Source organism: Psammomys obesus, unplaced genomic scaffold (genome assembly GCF_907164565.1).
Source record: "Psammomys obesus unplaced genomic scaffold, mPsaObe1.curated_primary_1811, whole genome shotgun sequence".
Taxonomy (NCBI): Eukaryota; Metazoa; Chordata; class Mammalia; order Rodentia; family Muridae; genus Psammomys; species Psammomys obesus.
The window spans coordinates 1610808-1624206 of NW_026587759.1; the positions used below are offsets into that span (position 1 = coordinate 1610808).

Consider the following 13399-nt stretch of genomic DNA (forward strand, 5'->3'; position numbering starts at 1 on the left):
TATGTGCCTTGTATCCCTGATCTCTTCAAGACTAAACACGGATGAGCATTGGACTTTGTCAAATGTTTTTTCGGCATCTAAGGAGATGATCATGTGGTTTTTCTTGTTCAGTTTCTTTATATGATGGATTACATTGATGGATTTCCGTATGTTGAACCATCCTTGCATGCCTGGGATGAAGCCTACTTGGTCATGGTGGATATTTTTGATGTGTTCTTGGATTCAGTTTGCAAGGATTTTATTGAGCATTTTTGCATTAGTGTTCATAAAAGAGATAGGTCTGAAGCTCTCTTTTTTGGGGGGTGGTCTTTGTGTGGTTTAGGTATCAAGATGACTGTGGCTTCATAGAATGATTTGGTAATGTTCCTTCTGTTTCTGTTTTGTGGAATAGTTTCAAGAGAATTAGAGTTAGCTCTTCTTTGAAGGTGTGGTAGAATTCTATGCTGAAACCATCTGGCCCTGGACTTTTTTTGGAATGGAGACTTTTGATGACTGCTTCTATTTTTCATTGGGGGGACATAGGACTATTTAATCTATTTACCTGCTCTTAATTTAATTTTGGTAAATGAAATCTATCAAGAAAATTGTCCATTTCATTTAGATTTTCAAATTTTGTGGCATATAGGCTTTTGTAGTAAGACCTGATGATTGTTTGGATTTCCTCAGTGTCTGTTGTTATGTCCCCCTTTTGTTTCTGATTTTGCTGATTTGGAGTTTTGTTTTTTTTTTTTCTTTGCCTTTTAGTTAGTTTGGCTAAGGGTTTGTCTATCTTGTTGATTTTCTCAAAGAACCAGTTCTTGGTTTCATTGATTCTTTGAATTGTTTTATTTGTTTCTAATTTATTGATTTCAGCTCTGAATTTGATTATTTCCAAATGTCTACTCCTCTTGGGTGTGTCTGCTTCTTTTGTTTTCCAGGGCTTTTAGGTGTGCCCTAGAAGTTAAGTTGCTTGTATGAGATGTCTCCAACTTCTTTCTGTAGGCACTTAGCACTATGAATTTTCATCTTAGTAATGTTTTATTTACAAATGTAGGTGCTCTTGTATTTGGGCATAGATGTTCAGGACTGTGATGTTCTCCTGGTGGATTTTTCCTTTGATGAGAATGAAGTGCCCCTCCTCATCTCTTTTGATTAATTTTGGTTGAAAGCCTATTTTATTAGATATTAGGATAGCTACCCCAGCTTGTTTTCTGGGTCCATTTGCTTGAAAAACATTTTTTCAGCCCATTTTTCCAGTGTTTATCTTTGCTGCAGAGGTGTGTTTCTTGGTTGCAGCAGAATGGTGGATCCTGTTTCTGCAACAATTCTGTTAGTCTGTGTGTTTTTATTGGAGAGTTGAGTCTGTTGGTGTGGGTAGATAATAATGACTAATGACTGTTAGTTTCTTTTATTCTGGAGTTTGTGGTGTTACTGTGTTTCTATGTTTGTTTTCTTTTAATTTTTTTGTTGTCTAGTACTATATCCTGTGTTTTCTTGGGTGTAGTTGATGTCATTGGATTGGAGTTTTCCTTCTAGTATCTTCTGGAGGTCTGAGTTGCTGTGTAGATATTTAGTTTTGTCCTGGAGTATTTTGTTTTCTTCATCTACGTTGATTGAAAACTTTGCTGGGTATAATAGTCTGGGTTGGCATCTGTGCTCTCTTAGTGTCTGCATGACATCTGCCCAGGCTTTTCTGGCTTTCATAGTTTCTGTTGAGAAGTCTGTTGTGATTATAAAAGTTCTACCTTTATATGTTACTTGGCTTGTTTCTCTTGCATCTTTTAATATTTTTTTGTTTGTTCTATAGATTTAGTGTTTTGACTAGTATGCAGTGTGAGGAGTTTCTTTTCTGGTCTAGTCTATTTGGTGTTCTGTAAGCCTTTTGTATGTTAATGTACATCTCTTGTTTTAAATTGGGAAAATTTTCTTCTGTGATTTTTCTGAAAATATTTTCTGGACCTTGTAGCCTGGCATCTTCTTTTTCGTCTATTCCTATTATTCTTAGATTTCATCTTTTCATGGCAACCTTGATTTCTTGGAGGTTTTATGTTTGGAACTTTTCCAATTAGTAAAAGTAATTTACTTTGAGAGATGTAGCAATTTCTGCAATTGTATTTTCAGTGCCTAAGATTCTCTCTTCCATCTCTTGTATTCTGTTGGTGATGCTTACCTTTGTGGCCCCAGCTTCAGGGTTTTCTCTGTTTCTTTATTGATTCTAATTCTTTTTTAATGTCTTGTACCATTTCCTTCATCTGTTTGAATGTGGATTCCTGTCTTTCCATTATGTCCTCTTATTTTTTTGTTCATTTCCTCTCTATATGCCTCTACTTGTTTCTCTTCATGTGCCTCTTTTTGTTTCACTGTTTTTGCCTATATTTCTTTCAGAGCTTTGTTCATTTCCTCTTTATGTGCCTCTAATAACTGGATAAGCATTGATTTGAGATCATTTTCCTGTGTTTACAATGAATTAGACTATCCATTGGTTTTGGGGGTTGCTGGTGAAGCCATAATGTCTTGCTTTTTGTTGGATGCGTTCTTATGCCGTTCTCTAGCCATCTGCTTATCAGTGTTTGTCCCAGGAGTCTGTTTTTCACATTGGGTCTGTCTGTCTCTGGTGTCTGGAGTACTCTTCAGGAAGATGAGAGAGGTCCATCGGTTTGAGAGTGGATGTTGGTGTTTCAGCTGTAGCTAAGGGAGGAAGGTTGCAGGAGCATGTGTGCAGGTGTGGGAGTGTGTGTGGAATTGTGCCTTGACAGACAGGGTGCTAGAGGATGTAGAAGCCTTGAATGGTGGAGCTTAGGTGCAGGAAGGGGTGTTGGAGCTGTTCAAGGGTGCAATGAGCATGCACAGCTTCTCCTAATACCTCAGTGGATTACAGGCCTGTTGTACTGTCCTTCTGCCATTCATATCTGTCTGGGCTCCAGAATTTGGTTGCCTGGACTCCACTGGTAGACCCACAGAACAGAGCCTTCAATGTTGAGAATGCTGTCCCACAGACCCTTATGTTGCCCACCGTGGGGGTGTGGGTGGGAGGGATCTGACATCTGTCTGCTAGCACAGAGGGACCCTGGATCTGTGGCTCTACATACACTCATTTGAAGGCACCCTCTCTTGATTTCAGGCCTAATCAGATTTGGGCCTGCAGGGGCAAATGAGAGTGTAGGAAATCCATCTCAGAGGAGGGGACAAAAAGACTATAAGAGCCAGAGGTCAGGGAGGCCCAGAGAAAACCACCATCTAGTCATGACCACACCACTGCATCTCCAAAATGCCAGCTAAGTCTCGAAGACTGGCGCTTGCATGGCCGTTTCTCTTTGTTCTTCTAAGTAACACTTCACCTGAAATATGTGGGGAATGACAATGAAGAAAAAGGTGAAGAATAACATAATAAATTAGGAAAAACTAGCTTTTAGGGTTTGAAGATAAATCTGTTCATTGCTTAGGTAAAATTTGCCTCATGTTTGTGAATTTTAAATGTGCCAGGGCAGCTGCATTTGAATGAAATGGGGATGGCTTTTCTCTGGGGACTGCTGTCTCCCTTGCAGCCTTTGCGTAGGCGGTTTGATTCATGGAGGTGTCTGTGCTCTTCACATCTTATACTCAGTTTGTATTTTTATTTTCTCTCCTATTTTCACTCAGTGAGAGACAGGAGTTGAGAGTTTCCTCCTTTGGTAAGTGTAACTTCCAAGCTTTTCAGACCGCTTTGCTTTGTAGAGTTGTACTTTACGGCTTCCTCAGAAAAGGAAATGACTCATTTCTATAAGGCAGCATTGTAGGTGTGTGATGGCTGTTGCTTCCAGGTAGAAACAGAATGTAATTTGCTGTCTAGGTGGAAATGTACAGCTACTAAAACAGAAGGATTTCCGTTTCCTTCAGAATTTAAATTGAAGGAGAATAGTAGATGTTGAGAAGGACTTTGTGTTGTAAGGGAAAGTTCAGAGCAGATTAAAATGCACACATCATGAACTTGCTTCTTGTCTAATGTGCAAATGGTGGTTTTTGAGATGCCCTGAAATATTGGCTTGAAATCATTATTAGAGGCTCGATTGTGGTGACCCTGGGTTGTGGAGGTGGCCTGATAGGAGACAGCACCTAGACTCGTTTTAAAACTTCCGGCCTTGAGGTTTTGTATACTCTCCAGTCCTCTGTGTTCCTCAGATTGCTATAGTGTCGGTAAATGAAAAAGTCAGTTGCACAGTTATCTGTCTCTACAGACTTCTTTAGGCCCTAAAAATAATGCTATTATCCTCAGTTCGGAGACAAGAACGAAAGGCTACAAATACCACATTTGGACAGGGTAGCTGTCATGTTGTGGCGCAGGAACCTTTCTTCCTGCTGTGCCTGATGCCAATGCGTTAGGCACAGGTTCCATGGTCGTACTACTTATTAAGTGTGAAGGCTGGTAATAAATTGAATATGGATGGCTAATTAAAGTTTTCTTTTACTGGTAGAGCCAGATCTCATAAGTCATGATAGAACATGGAACAGCAGCTTATATTAATACATATTTTAATGAAGTTTACCAGAATTGGTAAGTTAAAAACTGAAGGGTGATGCTATTATACTTAAAATTCTTCCTTGAGGTATAACTATAAAGCTGTCCATATTTTACATTTTGCAATTGTTTAAATATTCACCTTTTTGCATGCTGCTGGGATTGAATCCAGGACCTTGCATATGCTAGTTAGGTGTCATACCAAAACCTTATGTTTTCATCTTGTGTGCTGAATTCCAAAATGTTTAAGTATAAAAGGAATAGATGGACACGTAGTAAACATATTAGCGATGACATTTTCAGTAGGCAACTTTATGAAGACCATCGTATGCTTTGATAAATGTGATTATAAAGTTATAAATGTTACACAGCAGAAACATGTACAGTATTAAGGAAGACTACAGCTGAGTTGATAAAATACACTGTCATAGGATAGAGGCTCTTCCTCGGGGGACATTGCACAATAATAACAGTTTCTATGAATGCTCCCCTCACTTCAGGTTGATAAACCATCTCCACCTGTGAGGAAGAAAGCATTAGGAAAAGTCAGGTGCTGCAGAGGCTGAGCCAGTCCATCAGCAGTGACCGGGCCTTGGGAGAGCAGCCTTGCAGCAGGGTGGCCACAGAAAAGTCCAGTGAAAATATGTAAAAGTATTTTTTAAAATCAAAGAGGACAACGATTTTACACTGACACAGAGGCCAAAGCCTCACAGTTATGTTTACAGTCCATCAATCCACTTATTAAAATCAAGTTCAGTCATAGCGTGGTTTCATGTAAACTTTAGATCTTGGTTCCACTACACAGAGGGCAACAGAGGATCTCAGGGGCATGTGAAGGAAGAGTCTTGTTATGGTGTTTTTGTTGCTGCGATGAAACACCCTGACCAAAATCAATGTAGGTGAGAAACGGTTCCTCAGCTCACAGTGCTAGGCTTTAGTCCTTCACTGTGGGTACATCATAGTAGGAGCCACAGGCAGTGTTTAGGGCTCTCTTTTGAGTAGATTTAGGGAGACGTGGCTGCTCAAGCTGAATGGCAGCAGTATGGATGCCACGTGTAACAGAATAGAGTATCCAGAAGCTACTGGAATAGTGAAGAAATAAGGAGACTCGAACTGTTTCAAAGTTAGTAATATTGATGCTGATTGGATGTGAAGGGAGAAAGGGAGTGTAAGACATCCCTAAGGTTCCTGGAGTGAACTGTGGTGCAAGTAGATACATGAGAGGCTTGTGGAAAAGTGAGATGATGTTCACCTGTACACTACTGAGTTTCAAGGGGTTGGGCTCGGAGCATGCAGCCAGGGCTAAAGCTGGACCATGTGTCAGGTGTGCTCAGGCAAATCTGGGGGAGACAGACGTGGATAAATGATGGGCCTAGGAAAAAATGGTGGAGAACAGCCACAGAGTTAGGGGGTGAGCATGCTTTGGGAGAGGTGGTGTGGGGAAAACATGGTAAGGAGTGTGGAGAATGCCAGGGCTAGGGGAAGGATTTTAAGCTATCAGTCAGTAGACAAATAGGCTTCTTGAGAAACAAAGGAATTGCAGCACAGGGACAAAGACACGAAGACTGGGCAATTCTGGTGTCTAAGAAGCTGTTTGTGGAGCAGGAAGAACAAGAACAATGGGTCTGGCCACTAGGGGTGTGCTTGGAGGAGGCTGAGGGAGCATGGGTAGGTGAGTGCGTGGGTGTGATATCAGAGAGGCCACGCTAGCCTGGGCAGTGTTCCACAAGCCAGCAGAAGCTCCCAGGCTTCCCTGGCCATGGTGAGCTCACAGCCTAGGTGGCTTCACATCAGCTCAGGTCTCCACGCATGCTAAACTGCTCTGTGCATTGCTCTTCTCCTTCCCGCGTGTCATAAATACCACACTCTCTACAAAAGAGCTCTTTCCTGACCTCCCCCCCCTTCAGTCTACATCCCCGCAATTGCAGAGTCTCGCGGCTCTGTTGATTTTCCTCCTTGTACCTCGCCTGTAAAGGCAGGAGACAACCCCGTCAAGAATCTGTACTTGAAGAGGGCAGAATGTAAGAAGAAGAACCAGTGAGCCTTTTAAAGCCCAAACTGCTAGTCTTGGGATGATAATTCAGTCTGAATTTATTGCAGACTGAATCCAGAAAGGTCTATTGTTTAAATTTTATATTTATTTTTCACAGTTCCAATAATGTATGTAGTCAGAACTGTAGCCACCAGCCATGTCTTAGGACACCACATTTAGCTAAACTCCATATTAAAATCTCTAAATGCGAAAATAAATGGATCTTAAAGAACAGTGAGTAAATTTGAGAAGACTTTTCTAGTTTTCATCCAAGTTTAGCTTTTCAGGGTGCCTGGATATTCATCGTTACATTTTCATAACTTTACCACTGGAGGGCTCAATGGGCTTTCAGATGTCTCTTTTCAGGACTAAATTTTTCACATACACAGTAGTGGGACTTTGAGACCAAGATACTTCTCCTCCTCTGAGACGGCACGGTGCCCAGGTGTATGGTTCCCATAGCGCTCTTCATGAATGCCCTCAAAGACGTAAACTTCAGTCACTGCTGCATGTAAAGTCACCAAGAGCAGTGCTTCTCCCCAAGAAAACGAAGGGACTGAGATTGCTGGACAAGGCTTTTCCTCGGATGTTGATGTACCTGTATGTACTTGAATACTTGTGCCTCCTGCTAACAGTATGGTACAGCAGTCGACTGACCAGGTTTAGAGATGTGAGGCATCCAGGGGTGGGGAAAGTAGTTGGGATTATGTGACATTATTCTCAAGGAGCCCCGAGCAAACACCCCAGATAGGAAACCAATGACAGGCCAACATACGGGTCAAAGTTCAACGTGTTAGCTAATGGGGTTACTTACTGGATATGGGTGAGGAGTTAGTTACAGGAGCAGAAAAGACAGCTGTCACTGAAGCCCACCCCAGCACAGAGGAAAGCTCGCAAATCTAGGAAACCGAGACACTGCATAGCCTGCAGGAAGCCCAACCAAAGAGGCGCAGCCCTCATCAGAAATATTTCATGGTTTATGTAGCATTAGGCATTATCATGATCTTGCTTAGGGTGGTCATTTTAACTCTGTCCCCAAGGAGGTTTTTCTCAGGGCTCTTCATGTTTTAAAGATGTTGAAACTTACAGGTTTTTATGGAGGCAATCTTATCTCTAACAAACAGGATCTGATGTCTAAGTGGACATTGGTGGTGGTCATGTCTCAAGGGAGAACAGACAGACATATGCCCCTCAGAAGAAGGAGGGGCAAGTAGCTTTACAAAATCAGAAATTCTTAGATCAGTTTCACTCTGTGGTCTCAGATCAGAGGAAATTTCTTATGTTTTCTTATCCCCATATAACCTAGTATTTCCTAAGTAAAGTCATTAATTATATTTAATTAATGTTAAAGCTTGCTGTTTTACTTTTCTCCCTTAATGAGGGAAAAGTCTTTTCTCTGTCATGCGCTCTTGCCATGATAACTATCTTTCCATGGGTCCAAAGCAATGGCCAATCAGTCATGGTTCAGAAGTTCCAACACTATGAGCCTAAACAAACCTTTCCTTTTCTCAAGTTAATTATCTGAGGTATTTTATGATAGTGTACTGGCTGGTTTTATGTCAGCTTGACACAAGCTAGAGTTGTCAGGGAGGAGGAGGCCACAATTGAGAAAATACCTCTATAAGATCGGGTTGTAGATAAGCCTGTGGGGCACATTCTTCACTAGTGATTTAAGGGAGAAGGGTCCACCCCATTGTGGGTGGTGCCATTCTTGGGCTGCTGGTCCTGAGTTCTATAAACAAATCAGGCTGAGCAAGCCATGAGGAGCAAAGCAGTAAGGAGCACCCTTCATGGCCTCTGCATCAGTGCCTGCCTCAGGTTCCCGCCCTGACACTTTTTGGTGATAAGTTGTTATATGGAACTGTGACTGAAATCAACCCTTTCCTCCCATAGTTGCTTTTGCCCACAATATTTCACCACAGCAATAGGAGCCCTAACTAACACAGTTTTGTGAAAATGATTAACAAGAGTGAGTACAGAGATATTCTAAGGACTAACAGATATCATGCCAGGAGACTAGTGTCCATGACAGCTCCAGGATTTCTGTCACATGCTGTGCTCTAGGATGTGACAGTACTTTTCTTTCCTGGACATGTTATATGTGTTTTGGGCCAAAAGCTTGAAGGATGGCAGTGAAATATCAATTAAGCAAAAGGAATTCAGATGGAAGTGACAGACTTACCTCATCTGTATAACTTTTGTGATGTTTAGGAAACACTCAGGGATAGCATCAAAGTTTTATGTTTCTGAAGCATATGGGAAAACGCTGTTAGATCTGTTGTGAAAGCATAAAACCAACGTAAAAGCAGGGACATGGAACTGTAAAAATGCCTAGGAATGTAGCAGCAATTCAGTTATCTGCTTCATCTGGCTTATGATTTAGTACACAGTCAGTATAAACTAACATAAGGATCAACATCTTTAACAATAAATAACATGGTAGTCAGAAAAGAAGATTGCTCAGACTCGCACCTGCATGTTGTTAGGATTGAACCTGCGAAAGATGCTCCAGAGGGCCTCGATGAGGAATCTCCAGAAGTTGGTGTGCAAACTACAGTTCCTGTGAAGTCCTCATATGTGATACCTGCTGTTCCCTCTGAAAATTTTCTGTCACCAGTGGATTTCCCTTGTTTTGATTTTATGCTTCTTTCACAATCCTTGTTTGTAATTTATGCTTTCTCACATCATTTTCTGGAGAAAAATGCACTCACAATACCAGTGTGAGCATTCAAATCTGTATGTCAGCCATGCTTTTCTGATTACTGCAGCATCACCAAGAAGAGCATAGGTTGGGGCTCTGAAACAGCAGCTTGAGAACAAGGCTCTGGCCCAGGGTGAATTTCTCAAGTCAAGTTCTGTATTTGTAGGCTGTCTTTCAGTGAGCCTGTCAAGGGATGTTGCCCATTGTAAACCTTTCCCCCAACCTCATATAACCCATCATTTCCTAAAGCAAAACAGAAGAAAGCCTTGGAACAGCAAACTGCACTTTTCAAAAGGTGATACTGAGTGTTATAATTACTAATCTTCTCATAATACTTTATTAATGAATCAAAGAAACTAGTAGACGTTTTTTATGAGCTTAACATTTAATGTTTTCTCTCTTGAATTCTACTTGAATTTGCCAGCAAATACAGTGGAGCACTTCTCCCTTTCAGAGATGGTTTCTTACTATTGAAAAACAACCACAACCTTCAGCAAAGGCTTTCCAAGAAGGCAGAGACCACTCAAGGGAGTTAGCTATGGGGCTAGCCATGGCCAGAGGAGCAAGAACAGTTCTTTCTGCCCACATCAAGGTTATCTGACCATAGTTGTTATCTTCTGGGTAAGCTCCAGGGAGTGTGAGTCCATCCCATGTCCATAATGGCCCATTTTGCAGCTACTCTCAGCAGATGTTCAGGAAGATTGTTAGTCTAATCTTTGTTATGGTGTTTGTTGGTTTGGGTAAATGTTTGGGGACTGAGAAATGGCAGGCAGTCTGTGCCATGGATATGACTGGAATCTTTATTTTCAGCCTGATAGAATGCTACTTTGTCAATCCTGAGAACACATCTTTGGGTATTCAGGCTCAAGGGACAGGCTAAAATGAGTGAGGTACCAGAGATAACTACCACAAAAGGGAATGAGGAGAAAGAGAGGTGGTCTTCCCCAGGGAAGAGCACACCAATCAGTTCTCCAGTGCCAAACAATCAGCAGTGAAAACATGTACAAGTAACACCGTACAAACTTAACAAGTTATATTTGGGAATAGCTATGTATGTGCATATATTCATGTAATAACAATTAGTGAAAAAAAGAGGCTAAGGAGCTGAAGGAGAATGGGAAAGGTATATGAAAGGATTTGGAAGGAGAAAAGGGAAGGGAGAAGTGTTGTAATTATATTAATCTCGGAAAGAGAAAGAAGGAACTTTGGGGGATTTTTGTTTGTTTGTTTGTTTGTTCGTTTGTTTTTCAAGACAAGGCTTTTTTTGTGTAGCCTTGACTATCCTGGACTTGCTTTGTAGACCAGGCTGTCCTCGAACTCACAAAGATCTGCCTGCCTTTACCTCCTCACTGCTGCGATTACAGTCTTGTGCCACCACGCCTGGCTTGGGGTGGGGATGTTAACTAATGGAAAGTGACTTAGACCATGGTTCTAAAACTGTTAGTTAAAATCCTGGAACTGTATGTGGGGATTGTGAAAAAATTGGCAAGAGTGAAAGGATTCTGAACACACAAAACCCAAAAATTAATTAAAAAACAAATACATAATGAGTACAGAGTGTCTTTGACAGTGCTAACCCTTGTAGAATTATGCAACCTCACTGTAGCCTTGTTATGAGCACATAACACACACACACACACTCATACACACACACACTCATACACACACACACACACACACACACACTTGCAGATGGTTACACAATGCCAAGAAAACCTATCTGAAATGTCTCCATTCAGATTTGAGAATATTTTATATTATGAATTGGAGTTTTTAATGTATATGCAAAGTATAAAAGCATAATGTTTTAATTGTGGAAAACCAAGATTTTTAAAAACACTCTTCTGTAATCATTGCTCAGCATGTAAATACATAATTAGTGTATCTTTGGATTGAATTGTGTCAGAATATTTGATTTAAAATTTTTTTCCTTGAGTTGCTGCTTTGAGCTTCATACAAAATTGTTAAATGAACTTTGGCTTAGTGTATTAGGATAAAATTTTCACAATTTCTAATCAGGCTTTGTTTATTTAGTGCTACACATTCATGTGAGTGATGTTCTCAGCAATGGATGGTTATAATCAAAGTATTGGTGACCCCTGAAAAATGTTGAAGGTACTCTACATTCTACAGTATCAAATATACAGCCAAGATTTAATTTTTTTGTGCAAAAAGAAGCATCCCCATTAGCATGCAAATTCACTTTCATCTTTAATCAATGGTGAAATTATGTATATCAAGTAACTGGTTTAAAGTACGTTTTTATTTGTTATCAGTAAATTTTTGATCCACATATCTATTGTACAAGTGTGTATAACTGGAGTTGAGGAAACATCTTCTGGGTTGAAAGGTTTGCGAGTAGACAATATATCGGAAGTCCTGGCCCAGACTGCAAGAACTCTTAGGATCCATCTAGTGATACTAAAAATGGCTTAAGTAAGAGGCCACTTTAAGCCTGGCTTCACTGGGGCACATGTTTAGTCCTGCACTTGGGAGGCTGAGGCAGGCAGATCTCTGTGAGTTCAAGGTCAGCCTGGTCTACAAAGTGAGTTCTGAACAGCCAGGCCTACACAGAGAAATTGTTTCGGGGATGGGGTGGGAGGGGGAAGGTATTTTTAAAGCTCAAATAATGAAGGAATATTTCAAATTAAAATGTTTTCTCCCTCCAATGCCTTCCATGTTACCTTACCTTGTTCTCTCATGTATTCATGGCCTCTGGCCTTCTCGTGTCAATATAGAAATAAGATCTGCTCAGTACATATAACATGACTTGTATGTATATGATTTCAGGGATTACCACTTTGTATCCAGTAACTAACTGGAGACTCCTCTCCCACTCTTAGCACTACTAGTTACTCATAGTTCTTGACCTAGGATTAGAGTCCCACAAGATTTTCCCCTTCCACATTAGCATGCCTGTTAGTGTCATCCTTGTTCAGGTACTGTGTAGGTAACCATGTTATTGAGACTTCATGGATGTAACTTCCCTGTGAATTCTAGAAGATGCACACTTACAGCAGATATTCTGGTACTCTTGCTCTCAGCTTTCTGCCCCTTCTACAATGTCCCCTGAGCCATAGGTGTAGGAGTTGTATTGTAGCTGGATTAGTCAGGGCTGGCAACACACAGCCACTTGTTCTGTACATTTATCACTTATAGTTTTCTAAAATGACCTCTGCTGAGGAGTGAGAGCTACATATATCTGTTAGTATGAAGATAGACATTTAGATTTTAGTTAGGAATTATTTCTGTTTAGTAAAGTGGTGTGTCACTGTGTTTTATCACAAAAATAGAAGCCCTAAGACATACCACTTGAGGAGTAAGGGATTTTTCTTTCTCTTTTTGCTTACATCATAGTCCATCATCACAGGAAGTCGAGGCAGGAGCTGAAGCACAGTCATGGAAGAGTTGGGAACTGTTTGCTCTCCTCTGAGATCCATGATCTCATGAGTCCCAAACAGTTGGTTGTGTCTCCATTATCAGGTATGCTGTCCCTCTCGCAGAGCTGAGCTTAAATCCAATAAGGGAACTGTGGGTTACTGCCATGCTAGGACTGCTTCTATTGTTAGGGTTAAGTTATTGTGACATGCTTGTCATTGCCGAGGTTCATGAGAAGCATGGCCAAGTTGTGCTGTTGGTTGCCTCCCTCCCTTGAAAGCTTGGGTTGCAACTTTGGATACCATGGGAGGATGCTTTTGGTCTATCCAGCTCAGATGCTCCATGTCCTGTGTCTGAAGTGCCCAGTGTCTCCAGAAACAGGAACTTCCTTTCAACCTCTGGGAAGGAACCAAGGACAACAGCAGTAGTCTGTAATGTTTGGGGAGTCTTTTGAACTTCTCTGACTAACAGCTTCTAAGTGGACCTCTCCTGCCTGGTGTTGGGATTTTCTGGAATGCCTAGAGTCTGACCTAAGAATATGGCAGGATCAGTGTGGTTAGGTAAGAGAGTCTTCAAAGGCCCAGGACCCACTCACATTTCTTTTCCCACCTTGGGGACATCAGTGAAGTTTGCACTGGAATTGTTTGGCATGTGCCTGAGGTTGGTATCTCTAAGGCTGATGGTGGAGCATGGATTGAACAAAGGATTCAAACATGAATGCCACATCCATTTTGTGTATTTGACTTTTAGGAGCCAGATAAACAGTGTGTGTGTGTGTGTGTGTGTGTGTGTGTGTGTGTGTGTGTGTGTGTGT

The 13399-nt window shown here is 41.2% G+C and overlaps 1 protein-coding gene across 1 annotated transcript in view; it reads left to right on the plus strand.

Annotated features, from left to right (window-relative positions):
- Mctp1 (multiple C2 and transmembrane domain containing 1) overlaps positions 1-13399 on the plus strand; it is a 570389-nt gene that overhangs the window by 42917 nt on the left and 514073 nt on the right. The window lies entirely within an intron of this gene.